Below are 15,426 nucleotides of genomic sequence, written 5' to 3'. Positions count from 1 at the left end.
TGGTGCGAGCAGAAATCACCATCCCGTGTGGGAGCAGATGATACGTCTCTAATGTATCTATAATTTTTGATGGTTTCATGCTATTATCTTGTCAAACTTTGGATGTTTTGCATGCCTTTTATATATTTTTTTGGACTAACTTATTAACTCAGTGCCAAGTGCCAGTTCCTGTTTTTTCCATTATTTTGACCCCTTTCAAAGGATTATTTTGAATGGAGTCCAAACGGAATGAAACTGCCAAAAAGAATTTTTTCGGAACAGAAAAAGATCGGGAAGCCGGAGAATTGGGGCAGGGGGCCACCAGGGACCCCACAAGCCCTCATGGCGCGACCAGAGGGGTCCGCAACCCCTAGCTTGTGGGCTCCTCGAGCCTCCTTTGCCCTAGATTTTGCAACTATATATTCTCTAAAATTCCATAAAAAATCAGGAGATCATCGAAATTACTTTTCTGCCGCCGCAAGCTTCTGTCTCCCAAAGATCCCATCTGGGGCACGTTCTGGTGCCCTGCCGGAGAGGGATTCAGATACGGACGGCTTCTTCATCAACACCATGACCTCTGCGATGATGCGTGAGTAGTTCACCATAGACCTACGGGTCCATAGCTAGTAAGTAGATGGCTTCTTATCTCTCTTGGATATTCAATACAAAGTTCTCCATGATCTTCATGGAGATCTATCCGATGTAATCTTCTTTTGTGGTGTGTTTGTCGAGATCCGATGAATTGTGGATTTATGATCAGATTATCTATGAATCTTGTTTGAGTTTCTTCTGATCTCTCTTATGCATGATTTCATATCCTTGTAATTCTCTTCGAGTTGTGGGTTTTGTTTGGCCAACTAGATCTATCATTCTTGCAATGGGAGAAGTGCTTGGTTTTAGGTTCATACCGGGCAGTGACCTCATCCAGTGACAGAAGGGGTAACAAGGCACGCATCATGTTGTTGTCATCAAGGGTAAAAAGATGGGGTTTTCATCATTGGTTTGAGATTATCCCTCTACATCATGTCCTCTTGCTTAAGGTGTTACTCTGTTTGTCATGAACTCAATACACTAGATGCATGCTGGATAGCGGTCGATGTGTGGAGTAATAGTAGTAGATACACAAAGTATCGGTCTACTTGTCTCGGACGTTATGCCCATATGTATGATCATTGCCTTAGATATCGTCATGACTTTGCGCGGTTCTATCAATTGCTCGACAGAGTTTGTTCACCCAACGTAATACTTGCTATTTTGAGAGAAGCCTCCAGTGAACACTATGGCCCCCGGGTCTACTCCACGCCATATTTTCAGCCTTACTCGTTTTCTTCGTTTCACTTTCCGCCTTCAGATCTCACTTTGCAATCAATCTTGAAGGGATTGAGAACCCCTTTAAAGCGTTGGGTGAAAGCTCTTTTGTGTTTGCGCAAGTACTCTGGACTTGATGAGATTCTCCTACTCGATTGATACCTTGGTTCTCTAACTGAGGGAAATAATTACCGATCCTGTGTTGCATCACCCTTTCCTCTTCAAGGGAAAAACCAATGCAAGCCCAGTCTCCGTCAACGTGTCAATCTCTGGCACTGTTGTCTGTTGCCGTAGCAGAAGAATTTCTGGTGCCGTTGCCAGGGAGGATCAAGTCAAGAACTCATCCAAGTAAGTGTCGCAAACTCATCTCTTGCATTTACTTTTTTTTTGCCTCTCGTTTTCCTCTCCCCCACTTCTGAAAAAGACAAAAAAATTACAAAAATGTTTGCCTTTTTCGTTCGCCCTTTCTTTCGCTTGCTTTTTGTTTGCTTGTGTTGCCATGTGCCCTCAATATGCTTGCATCTTCGCTTGCTGAAAATCTATTGATATGGATCCTCATCCACTTGCTAATCTCTTTAAGAGATCCAATTATGCTGATCCAATTGCTAGTGAGTTGAGTGCACTTGACTTTCTCTATGGAGTTGTGCTTGAGATGCGTGAATCTGAAAATCATGATGAAGAAATTTATGAAGTGATTCACGAGGGCTCCTTGAATGAAAAGCATGATTGCAATGATTTCATTATAAATTCTATTAATGACAATCATGCTAAAAATATGCAAAACCCTAAGCTTGGGGATGCTAGTTTTGCTATGTCCACTACTTGTTCAATGATCGTGATTGGGGTAATGATTTTTCTTATGATCTTGAAAATTTGTTCAAGCCTCATGATGAATATGATATTTGCAATAATATTGAAAGTGGGTTTGGAGAATTCATGACTTTAGTTGATGATAATCCCACTATTTTTGAAGAGCGTCAACTTTGCATGCATGTGGATCATGAAAAGAATATCCTTTGTGATAGCTATATTGTTGAATTTGATTATGATACCACATGTAATTTCTATGAGAGAGGAAAATATTGTGGTAGACACTTTCATGTTACAATTCACCTCTCGTTATATTGAGATTAATATTGTCACTTTCTTCTTTCTTGCATATGGTAACTATTGGTTGTCTTGACAATCTATTTTCCTATAAGATGCCTATGCATAGGAAGTATGTTAGACTTAGATATGTTTGTCACATGTTTCATGATGCTCTCTTCGTGTCCGATTGCTATCTTTTATGTGAGCGTCATTGAATTATCAATGCCTAGCTAAGGGTGTTAAACAATAGCGCTTGTTGGGAGGCAACCCAATGAATTTATATTTTTTTCTTTCTGTTTTGTTGCGTCCACACCATCATAATTCTGTTGTGATTGTGTTTTGTGTGTTTATTTTTGTGTTTGAGCCAAGAAAAACCTTTATGACTAGTCTTGGTAATGGTTGTTTGATCCTACTGGAAAAAGACAGTAACTTTTCGCTCACGAGATGATTTTTCATTTTTATTCAGAAAGAGCTTTTCGGTTGATTCTTTTTGCTCCTCGTAGATTTTCATTTTGCCTAGGCAGTCGTAATTTTTCAGAATTTTTGCGGTACCAGAATATACGAAGTATATAGATTGCTACAGTCTGGTCTGTTTTTGACAGATTCTATTTTTGTTGTGTTGGTTGCTTGTTTTGATGAAACTATGGTTAGTATCGGGGGTACTAGCCATGGAAAAGTGAGAATACAGTAGCCCAACACCAATATAGATAGAATTCAAATTTGCTATAGTACCAAAAGAGGTGGTAGTTTGTTTTCTTGTGCTAATGTTATCACGAGTTTCTATTTAAGTTTTGTGTTGTGAAGTTTTCAAGTTTTGGGTGATGTTCTCATGGACAAAGATATAAGGAGTGGAAAGAGCTCAAGCTTGGGGATGCCCAAGGCATCCCAAGACAAATTCAAGGACACCGAAAAGCCTAAGCTTGGGGATTCCCTGGGAAGGCATCCCCTCTTTCGTCTTCAATCCATCGGTAACATTACTTGGAGCTATATTTTTATTCACCACATGATATGTGTTTTGCTTGGAGAGTCTTGTATCGTAGGAGTCGTTTCTTTTTGTTGTGTCACAATCATCCTTGATGCGCACCTTTTTGAGAGAGAGACATGCACTCATCGTGATTTTGCTAGAATGCTCATAGTGCTTCACTTATATCTTTTGAGCTAGATAATTTTGCTCTATGTGCTTCACTTATATCTCTTCGAGCACGGCGGTGCGTGACTTGGTAGTTGGCTTATGCAATGAAAGTAGTCCCAAAGGTGATAGGTATCCAAAGAGGATACAAAAACCTCCATCTTCAGGTGCATTTAGTAGAAAGAGAAGTCTTGATTCCTCTCAATTAGTTTTGACACGTGGATTTGGTAATATTAAGAGCTATGTTAGTAGGGTGTTGTGAATCTAGAAATACTTGTGTTGAAGTTAGTGATTCCCGTAGCATGCACGTATGGTGAACCGCTATGTTAGGAAGTCGGAGTATAATTGATCTATTGATTGTCATCCTTTGTGTTGAGGTCGGGCTCGCGCGATGGTTAACACCTACCAACCCTTCCCCTAGGAGTATGCGTTTAGCACTTTGTTTCGATTACTAATAAAAACTTTCGCAACAAGTATGTGAGTTCTTCATGACTAATGTGAGTCCATGGTATAGACGCACTTTCACCTTCCACCATTGCTAGCCTCTCTAGGGCCGCGCAGTTCTCGCCGGTGCACAAACCCACCATATGCCTTCCTCAAAACAGCCACCATACCTACCTACTATGGAATTTTCATAGCCATTCCGAGATATATTGCCATGCAACTACCACCGTTCCGTCTCATGACTTGTGCCGTCACTCTCATATTGCCATTTCATGATCGTAAGATAGCTAGCGAGATGTTTCAACGTCATATGCCAAGCTAGATCATTGCACATCCCGGTACACTAGCGAAGGCATTTCCTATAGAGTCATCATCGTTCTAAGCTTTGAGTTGTGAGTAAATAAAAATTTGATGATCATCATTATTAGAGCACTATCCCATGTGAGGAAGTAAAAAAAGAGGCCAAAGAGCCCCCAAAAAAATAGGAAAAAAAAGAGAGAGGCCTAAGAGCCCAAATGAAAAAAAGAGAAGAGAGAAAAAGAGAGAAGGGACAATGCTACTATTTTTTTCCACACTTGTGCTTCATAATAGCACCATGTTCTTCATGATTGACAGATTCTTGCTTTGTCACTACCATATGCTAGTGGGAATCTTGATTGTATAACTTGGCTTGTATATTCCAATGATGGGCTTCCTCAAATTGCCCTAGGTCTTCGTGAGCAAGCAAGTTGGATGCACACCCACTAGTTTTCCTTATGAGCTTTCACATACTTATAGCTCCAGTGCATCCCTTGTATGGAAATCCCTACTCATTCACATTGATATCTATTAATGGGTATCTCCATAGCACTTTGATACGCCGAGTCAATGTGACCATCTCCTCCTTTTTGTCTCACAACCACCACCACACTCTATTCCACCTATAGTGCTATATCCATGGCTCACTCTCAAGTATTGCGTGATAGTTATAAAAGTTTTGATAAAGTAAGAGTGCGATAAAAATTACTTGGCCAATACCGGGGTTGTGCATGATTTACATTAGTTGTGTGAGGATGATGGAGCATAGCCAGACTATATGATTTTGTAGGGATAACTTTCCTAGGCCTTGTTATTTTGAAAGTTCATGATTACCTTGCTAGTTTGCTTGAAGTATTATTGTTTTCATGTCAATAGCAAACTATTGTTTTGAATCTTACGGATCTGAACATTCATGTCACGTGAAAGAAGTTGCAAAGGACAACTATGCTAGGTAGCATTCCACATCAAAAATTCAGTCTTTATCACTTCCCTACTCGAGGACGAGCAGGAGTTAAGCCTGGGGATGCTTGATACATCTCCAACGTATCTATAATTTTTGATGGTTTCATGCTATTATCTTGTCAAACTTTGGATGTTTTCCATAATTTTGACCCCTTTCAGAGGAGGATTTTGAACGGAGTCCAAACGATATGAAACTACCAAAAAGATTTTTCCGAAACAGAAAAAGATCGAGAAGCCGGAGAATGAGGGCAGGGGCCACCAGGGACCCCACAAGCCCTCATGGCGCGGCCAGGGGGGCGCGCGCCCCCCGGCTTGTGGGCTCCCTGAGCCTCCTTTGCCCTAGGTTTTGCGCCTATATATTCTCTAAAATTCCATAAAAAATCAGGAGATCATCGAAAGTACTTTTCCGCCGCCGCAAGCTTCTGTCGCCGCAAGATCCCACCTGGGGCACGTTCTGGTGCCCTGCCGGAGGGGGGGTTCGGATACGGAGGGCTTCTTCATCAACACCATGACCTCTCGGATGATGCGTGAGTAGTTCACCATAGACCTACGGGTCCATAGCTAGTAACTAGATGGCTTCTTATCTCTCTTGGATCTTCAATACAAAGTTCTCCATGATCTTCATGGAGATCTATCCGATGTAATCTTCTTTTGCGGTGTGTTTGTCGAGATCCAATGAATTGTGGATTTATGATCAGATTATCTATGAATCTTATTTGAGTTTCTTCTGATCTCTCTTATGCATGATTTCATATCCTTGTAATTCTGTTCGAGTTGTGGGCTTTGTTTGGAAAACTAGATCTTTGATTCTTGCAATGGGAGAAGTGCTTGGTTTTGGGTTCATACCGTGTGGTGACCTCACCCAGTGACGGAAGGGGTAGCGAGGCACGCATCGTGTTGATGCCATCAAAGGTAAAAAGATGGGGTTTTCATCATTGGTTTGAGATTATCCCTCTACATCATGTCATCTTGCTTAAGGCGTTACTCTGTTCATCATGAACTCAATACACTAGATGCATGCTGGATAGCGGTCGATGTGTGGAGTAATAGTAGTAGATGCAGAAAGTATCGGTCTACTTGTCTCGGACGTGATGCCTATATGTATGATCATTGCCTTAGATATAGTCATGACTTTGCGCGGTTCTATCAATTGCTCGACAGTAATTTGTTCACCGACCGTAATACTTGCTATTTTGAGAGAAGCCTATAGTGAACACTATGGCCCCCGGGTCTACTCCACATCATATTTTCAGCCTTACTCTTTTTCTTTGATGCACTTTCCGCCTTCAGATCTCACTTTGCAATCAATCTTGAAGGGATTGACAACCCCTTTAAAGCGTTGGGTGCAAGCTATTTTGTGTTTGCGCAGGTACTCTGGACTTGACGATATTCTCCTACTAGATTGATACCTTGGTTCTCAAACTGAGGGAAATACTTACTGCTCCTGTGCTGCATCACCCTTTCCTCTTCAAGCGAAAATCCAACGCAAGCCAGTCTCTGTCAACGTGTCAATCTCTGGCACTGTTGTCTGTTGCCGCAGCAGCAGACAAGTCAATATTCCGAAGTGGTCGGGGAATCATAAGGGATGACGCTCCTAGATAAGGGGGTTTCATACTGTGCAAGTGTGTGAGACAAACAAAAAGGTTTGAGGAACTTAATGCAAATACTTAATTAAAACAGGTGATGTAGTCACTACAAGCTGCTTAAGGTAGAAATGCGGCTTGCATCAAAACGTGAATAGGAAGCACACAACACTCATGGTTCTAATGAACCGATACACGGACTTGACTTTGCTGGGGAGACGCCTAACTTGACTAAGACGTTCCTCTAAGAAGCGGAATGCTCGGTCTCCAATGCAGGTTCTACAGCGTCTTTGTCTTCATCCTCGTTGGTGTCTTCTAACTTCACAGGTGTGGTATATGGAAGAGGTCCATCACGACGTCTCTTTGTTTTCGAAGCGGTGAGGAGCTCACTGTATTCTACCACGGTCAGACGGGGCCTCTATATAGGAGTGGCCTAGAGCGGTGGTATTCCTCCTCGGAAGGCAATTGTAGGCTCCCCTCCGGGTCCTCCTTCCTTCTTGACCTTGCGGGTGTTCATCTTTTCCAAGCAAAGTAGGTACTTGACTTGGTGTAGTTCTTGGCTAAACATCAAGGATTCCTTGATCAGAAGATGAGTTAGGGTGTCGGCGGAGAGGCTGTAGTAGGTCTGAAACCTGAGTGGCGTCCCGCCCTACGGGGATGGGTTGAGTCTCCATCTCCCGTCAAACTCGTCCTTAACAAAAGGCAGGTGATGAGTATCTAGATCATTGGCCATCTCGCGTAGGACATCACGGAGATGCATGAGCGCCTCTCGTGCTACTATCTCCACTGCCAACACTAGGTTCTCCATCTGTGGTCCTTCAAAGAACCAACTGGTTGGGGAGTCGTTTGCCTTCACTATCACGTCTACGTGATATTCCTTTGTGTCGGCGTTGACCCAATGCCCGTGGTAGAGGAAAATGGGCGTCCGACGTACTTTACACTTTTCGAGGCTGTCTCCCAAAAGCAAGGGAAAGCCTATTTCCAGAAGCACCTCAGGTACGACGGCCATCTACAAGATTTTAGGAGAGGGTTAGAAATTTGTGGGTGGTATAAAATGGTAGTAGGGTGTAGAAATCTCAGGTCTAAGGGCTGAGTGTACTAATCGTCTCGGCTATCGTCCAGGATACATAAGGCTTCCTACAATCAACCTGGCTCTGATACCAGCTCTGTGGGGACCTCGACTTACAAGTCGAGATCGCCGAATGAACGTGCTCAGTGATCCCAGAGATCAATGCTCACCGCACACACATATACTAAATATTAAGAGTCTTACACTACTGAAATTCAGAAATTTGCCGTCTGCCACGGCGGACGGCAAAGGGGGGAACCACGGATGGCAAAGGCTTTGCCGTCGGTCAGCAGACGGCAAACTAGACGGTAAAAAAATCCGATGAAGAGGTTCTTTGCCGTCTGCTTTTGTAAAGCGGACGGCAAAGAATCTTTGCCATGAGGGGGCAGTCGGCAAATTAACTGGGACAACATATACTGCAACGGCCCCGTTAAGTGTTAACGGCAGGCCTCCTCTCTTTGCCGTCTGTCATCCCACCCTTTGCCATGTAGGGGCAGACGGCAAAGAGGGGAGAGAGAGGGGGCTGATTCACCCCTTTGCCGTCTGCCCACCCCCCTTTGCCATGTGGGGGCAGACGGCAAAGAGGGGAGAGAGAGGGGAAGATTGCCCCCTTTGCCGTCTTCCTACACCCCTTTGCCATGTGGGGGCACACGGCAAAGAGGGGAGAGAGAGGGGGCAGATTCCCCCCTTTGTCGTCTGCCTTCCCCTCTTTAACATGTGGGGTCAGACGGCAAAGGGGGGAACCAGCCCATTTTTAATTTATTTTTTATTATATCTAGCATTCTTAGCAATAATCAGGATATATATATATATATATATTTGACATAAATAAATTTCTTTCCGTACTCATAATCATATTAAAATAACTCTCATCCATAGTGCATACATATTATGCAAGTTGCATCCGTACCAAACCATATATTACAAAAGTTTCATCCACATGCATAAAAAGTTTCATATATATCCATATACTACAATTAATAGTTTCAATACAAGCCATGGTACAAGAAATCATCTTCAAGCATTCCATCAATATAATCTAGGCTTCCTGTGAAGTGAAGGTAATCTGCAAAATGACAAATAAGAAAGTTAGAAGAATAATACTAGATGAAGAAGTGTATATATACGTTATTTCGGAGAGAAATTAGCTAAGTATACACCATTTAGGAGCTAACTAAGCTAATTATGTCATTTAGGTGGAACCCTAGCTAACTATAGGTCGTTTCAGAGCTAACTTGGGTAAAATAGGTCATTCTCGAGCAAACTATGCTTATTAAGCCATTTTGGATCTAGCTAGGCTAATTATAGGCCATTTAATACCTATGTTAGGGGGAATAGGTCATCTTGCAGCTACGTAAGCCTTATTATGTCATTTACGAGAGAACTTAGCTAACTGTAGGTCATTTTTATTAAATAGGTCATTTTGGAGCTAACTAAGCTAATTATGTCATTTCGTAGGATAATTAGCCAATTTAGCCTTTCTTGGATGAGTCTAAGCTACGTAAAGAAGAGAAAGAGAAGCAGAAGTAAAAGAAGGAGGAGGAGGAGGAGGAGGAGGAGAAGGAAGAGAAGAAGAAGAATAAAAGAAGAAGGAGAAGGAGAAGGAGGAAGAAGGAGGAAGAAGGAGGAAGAAGAAGGAGGAGGAGCTCCTTCTCTTTCTTCTCCTCCTTCTTCTCCTCCTTCTTCTCCTTCTTCTTATCCTCCTCCTTCTCCTTCTTCTTCTTCCCTTATTCTTCTTCTTCCTTCATTTCATTTTTCCTCTTTCTTCTCCTCTTGTCCCCTTCTTCAGGCTAAATTGGCTAAGAATGCCTTTTTGGAGCAAATTATGTCATTTCGACGAAAATTAGCTAAGTATAGGTCATGTTTTATTAAATAGACCATTTAGGAGCTAACTAAGCTAATTATGTCATTTAGGTGGAACCCTAGCTAACTATAGGTCGTTTCGGAGCTAACTTGGGTAAAATAGGTCATTCCGGAGCAAACTATGCTTATTAAGCCATTTTGGATCTAGCTAGGCTAACTATAGGCCATTTAATACCTAAGTTAGGGGAATAGGTCATCTTGCAGCTACGCAAGCCTTATTATGTCATTTAGGAGAGAACTTAGGTAATTGTAGGTCATTTTTAATTAAATAGGTCATTTTGGAGCTAACTAAGCTAATTATGTCATTTCGTAGGATAATTAGCCAATTTAGCCTTTCTAGGATGAGTCTAAGCTACGTAGAAGAAGAGAAAGAGAAGAAGAAGTAAAAGAAGGAGGAGGAGGAGGAGTAGGAGGAGAAGGAGAAGGAAGAGGAGAATAAGAAAAAAGAAGAAGGAGAAGGAGAAGGAGGAAGAAGGAGGAAGAAGAAGGAGAAGGAGGAGCTCCTTCTCCTTCTTCTCCTCCTTCTTCTCCTTCTTACCCTCCTCCTTCTCCTTCTTCTTCTTCTCCTCTTCTTCATCTTCCTTGCTTTCATTTTTTCTTTTTCTTCTCCTCTTGTCCCCTTCTTCACGCTAAATTGGCTAAGAATGCCTTTTTGGAGATAATTATGTCATTTCGAGGATAATTAGCTAAGTATAGGTCATGTTTTATTAAATAAACCATTTAGGAGCTAACTAAGCTAATTATGTCATCTAGGTGGAACCTAGCTAACTATAGGTCATTTCGGAGCTAACTTGTGTAAAATAGGTCATTCTCGAGCAAACTATGCTTATTAAGCCATTTTGGATCTAGCTAGGCTAATTATAGGCCTTTTAATACCTAAGTTAGGGGGAATAGGTCATCTTGCAGCTACGTAAGCCTTATTATGTTATTTAGGAGAGAACTTAGCTAACTATAGGTCATTTTTTATTAAATAGGTCATTTTGGAGCTAACTAAGCTAATTATGTCATTTCGTAGGATAATTAGCCAATTTAGCCTTTCTTGGAGCTAACTAAGCTAATTATGTCATTTAGATGGAAGTCTAGCTATTTTTTATTAAAACACTAGAAAATAACATACCATTATCGTCATCACATCGGTGAAGCACGGTGGCTCTGGCTTGTTTCACCTGGAGAAGGCTGCCCTGGAGAAGGCTCGACTGTAGAAGGGTCGTGCGATGCGTTTCGGGACATATTCTGCACCAAACATCATTTGCAATGTGTAGTTAGCATGAGGACACTCTTAAGATCACTGCTCTAAAATGAAACTCACCGTCCCTGCCATGTTAATGAATGGCATCGGCGGAGGGACTTGGCCGTTCTTCTCGCACATAAACTGTACATTTGGTTTCGACAAGTCAAACTTTTTATTTATTAATGAAACGTACATTCAAATGCAAGATTTGAAATAACTTGAAGAAGAAACTTACCACGAAGAGCTCGTATATGGCCTTGTTAGACGCATCATTTCGTGCCCTCTCCGCCTCCACCAATGCAGTCGTCCTCTCCTCCAGCTCCCTGATTTCCTTATCCTTCTCCGCCATAGCCGCCTGCATTGCCTCTCTCTCTTTCTGAATAGCAGACTGCAACACAACTCATTGTTAGCAATGTAATTATATTGGTTCCAACGCACAACATAATGCGGAAAGATAGTTGAGTCCATTAAACTAACCTCGATGGCGAGCTCGACTGGCCGTGGACGACGTGTTATCTCCGGACAAGAGCTCGTTTGGCGTGCCTTTATCTGCCGGAGAGTGCTAGGACAACGTATAAGGTCGTCTCCCATGGCGATCGAGCCATGGGGCCTCCCGCTGCCAGCTATCATCACCAGCTCTGGATCAATAGGCCCCTCACTCGGGTTAAAGTCCTCCCCTATCCTCGCCTTCCCGTGATCTCTGTACTTCACGAGCTTGTGGTGGGAGGAGATGTTGGTGAAGTTTTTTGGATGCTCGAGGTCAGACTCAGAGAATGCCTTGACCTTCTTGTACGAGGCAGTATGGGCCATCGCATACAGGTCGTACATCTGTGGCGCCTCCGTCTTATTGTGACGTGCCTAAAAGAGAGAGAGAGGAAAATTGTATTAGTAAAGGGCTCAATATAGCACTAAGAATGAATTGCATGCGGCATGAAGCAAACCACATACCCAGTTCTCGCCAAATTGATTTAAGTTGACGCTCCCGTGATGGTGTGGCACGCCAACCATGTTGCCACGCCTCTCCTTGGCGTTGTTGTGGCTGGCCTCCCACGTTTCGGAGCACCACTGATCCACCAAGGCCTCCCAACATTCCATCTTATCCACACACCATCTCGGAGGCACCTAAGTTAATAAAGAGAAACTTGAGCGCGTAAGAACCAAATCAAGGAAACTAACTACAAAGCCTTAATAATATGTAATTACCTTCATGTAATGCTCCTTCTCCATCTTAGCATCACGGCACTTCGCCTTGTCAATCCTAATACGCCGCGTGGCATAGTAGTGTCGAACAGCCTGCACCCGAGCCTCGTGCCGAAAGTTTTGAAGTAGGCGGCTACATTCGGTTTCGATAACATTTGTCGCGTCCTCCTCGTATCCCTCCTCACACCTGTAGTAGGTGTGCAAACGAGACAACACCGATTAGTACAATAAATAGCTATGGTTGATTTTTAATTGTGTGAAGGAGAAATTACCCAGAACTTTCGGATCACCATGTCCGCCCTCATGTCGCACAAAACACCGTCGATCTCCACCTCCGGCGGGGCCGGGGCACCCAAGTAGTGCTCCCGGGTCATTCCTACCTCTCGCTCCCGACCGGGCAACGTAACAAACCCTGGGAAGTTTTTACGGCAAAGAACACCAAGGACGTTGTTGGGCTTACGGACACCCTTGGCAACAATCCAACCCCTACAGTATGACAAATTAAAGCCAAAACATTAGATATTTGAGAAAACGTGAAGGCAAAAGGTTAAATAAGAGTAAATTAACTTACTTGTACCCATTTGGCCTAATCGACCACCTCTGCTCGGGGCTCGCTGGCACGAGCGGGAGCCCCGAACTACCACGCTGGTAGACGGTAGCCCCCTCACCCAGCTCCTCGTCGCTACCAACATCCCACTGGGTCTCTTGGGACGTACCTTCATCACTGCTTTGCTCCGGAGTCGCCTGGAAGGAAGCCTCTGGGACACGAGTCTCGTGGGTCCAAGGCTCATCTACCTGAGGCTCGTCGACTCGAGGCTCGTGAACCGGAGACAGTGTAGCCTCCACCTCACACGAATCCACCCTAGAAGTGTTGTGCTCAGGTGTATCAGCTTGGGGTGGTGGCGGAGACCGTGTAGCCGCCACCTCAGAAGGCGTGGCAGCCACCGCCCTACCTCTCCCGCGTCCACGTGTACCTTTAGTAAAACATAAATACCAACATGAGTAATAGAATGTATATAAATACCAATATGCATACAACATGAGTACAACATAAATACAACGTGTACCTTTAGTGCCTCTCGGCTTCGCGGGGGGTCGACCTCCTCTCACGGGGGGCACTCCTTGCATAGTAGAGAGCAACACTCTCCGAAGAGGCGAGGCAGGAATGGAAGTACCCATCCCATCACCCACCGACGAAGAAGGAGCCGCGGAGTGCTTTCGACCCTTTCCCACCATCTTTCAACACCTGTCATGACAAAGAGTAAATGAAATTAGTACAACATAAATACCAACAGGAGTAATAAAATGTATATAATTTAAGTGTATCATCGTCATAAATACCAACATGACTAATAAAAATTGAATACCTAACATGAACTCAGAATTTATATATAGTATAATAGTTGAATACCTGACATGAACTAATAACAATCGTGTTGGTCTATATATGCTTCGGGGTCATTAAATGCATCATGATCATCACTATCATCAATAAATGCATCATCATCATCATCACTATCACGAAGAACATGTGGAAGGCCACCATTATGTAATCGGTAAAGAAGTGACAGGTCATCCGCAGCAGTAACCTCTTCTTCTTCCAGCTCTTCCTGTTCGGGCTCAGGGGTTAAGACGGATTCACTGTCGCTGTCTACTTCAATGTTCGGGGGTGAAGTAGAGCGGTTCTTGAAACATTTCTTGGACATACGTGTTTCTTGGAAGAATTCGGCTTCATATGTGTCTGGGTTAATGTGAGGTTCCTAATCCTCTTCATTGAGGGTACATGGTCTAAAATGTGGTGGCACTTCATAAACGACATCCCAACCTTTGAGATTTGGATCAGTTTGGCTGGCCCACGGTAGATAGAAAACTTGTGTCGCCTATTGAGCCGTAATATAGACATCGGGAACATCTAAGTGGGTGTTTTGGTTGATTTCGACTAGTCCTATATGTTCATGAGTCCTTCTATTCTCCCTCGGCTCAAACCAATAACATTTGAAGACTACGACGATCGGTGGGTTTTCACCATAGAATAGAAGCTCATAAATTGCTTCAACTCTTCCATAATACTCGGTGTCTCCTTCGCCGATAGCAGAGACAGAACAATTTGTAGAATTTAGGTCGGGCATAGATTGCTCTTTTCCAAAGTTACGAAAGTGATACCCGTTGATGTTGTATTTGTCAAATGAACGGACCTTATAGTCAAAACCATTAGCGACTTGTCTCAACTCGGCGTCCATGGACTCTGCATGAGCCTACAAGTTTAATACGAAAGAATGCATGCATTAGCCGCAAATTTGACCAAGAAATCAAATGTGCCCTTAATGGTCATTAATTACCCTTTGTTTGAACCAAGAGATGAAACCGGGATAGTCGCCTCCATGCTTTGCGAGAAGCTCATACTCTTTGACGGAATCCTTTTCGATGACCGCTCCATCCTGGAATTCAGCAACGTATCGACTATATCAAATATCAGGGAATAAGAGTAGTTCAAAGCAATCAGAAGTTGCGGAACAATAAATTACCGAGAACTTACTCGATGTACGGCCGCACTTCTGTTAGGTTGGTGAAGATATACAATGAAATCGTCGCCATTCTTCGACATCCAACGATTTCCCTTTCGAAGCACCAGATGGTGCGAGCTTACCTTTGAATAGGCTGAGGTTGGATCGAACTTTTTTTCGATCGCCAACATTGTACCGAGGCTTCGGGTTATGCAAATGATGATTTTTGGCTTCGTAGTGTGCTGTCACGAAGTTTGCCGCCTCCTCAGTAATGAATGCCTCGGCCATCGATGCTTCAATTCTACGTTTATTTTTACACTTAGCTCGAAGCGTCTTCTGCATCCTCTTAGTTGAGTAGCACCATCGATTTTGAACGGGCCCCCCATTCTTGCCTCGTTCGGGAGATGCAAAATCAAATGTTGCATTGGATTAAAGAAGCCCGGTGGAAAGATCTTTTCTAATTTGCAGATCAACTCCGGCGCCAACTCTTCCATTTCATCTAGCACGCGAGGTGATAGTTCTTTCGCACAAAGAGAACAGAAGAAATAGCTCAGCTCTGCCAGTACTATCCATTCATCCTAAGGGATAAAGCCATGCAACATCACCGGATTACCCGCTCAATCCATATGTGCCAATCATGACTCTTGAGCCCAAATATTTTCAATTTCTCAAGACTCGCTCACCTCTTTAGATTCGCAGCATACCCATCGGGGAACATCAACCGCATTTTCACCCACAATAGCATTTCCCTCATAACTGCCTTTCAA

The sequence above is a fragment of the Hordeum vulgare genome, chromosome 7H (assembly GCF_904849725.1).
Source record: "Hordeum vulgare subsp. vulgare chromosome 7H, MorexV3_pseudomolecules_assembly, whole genome shotgun sequence".
Lineage (NCBI taxonomy): Eukaryota > Viridiplantae > Streptophyta > Magnoliopsida > Poales > Poaceae > Hordeum > Hordeum vulgare.
This window is presented reverse-complemented; position numbering follows the sequence as displayed.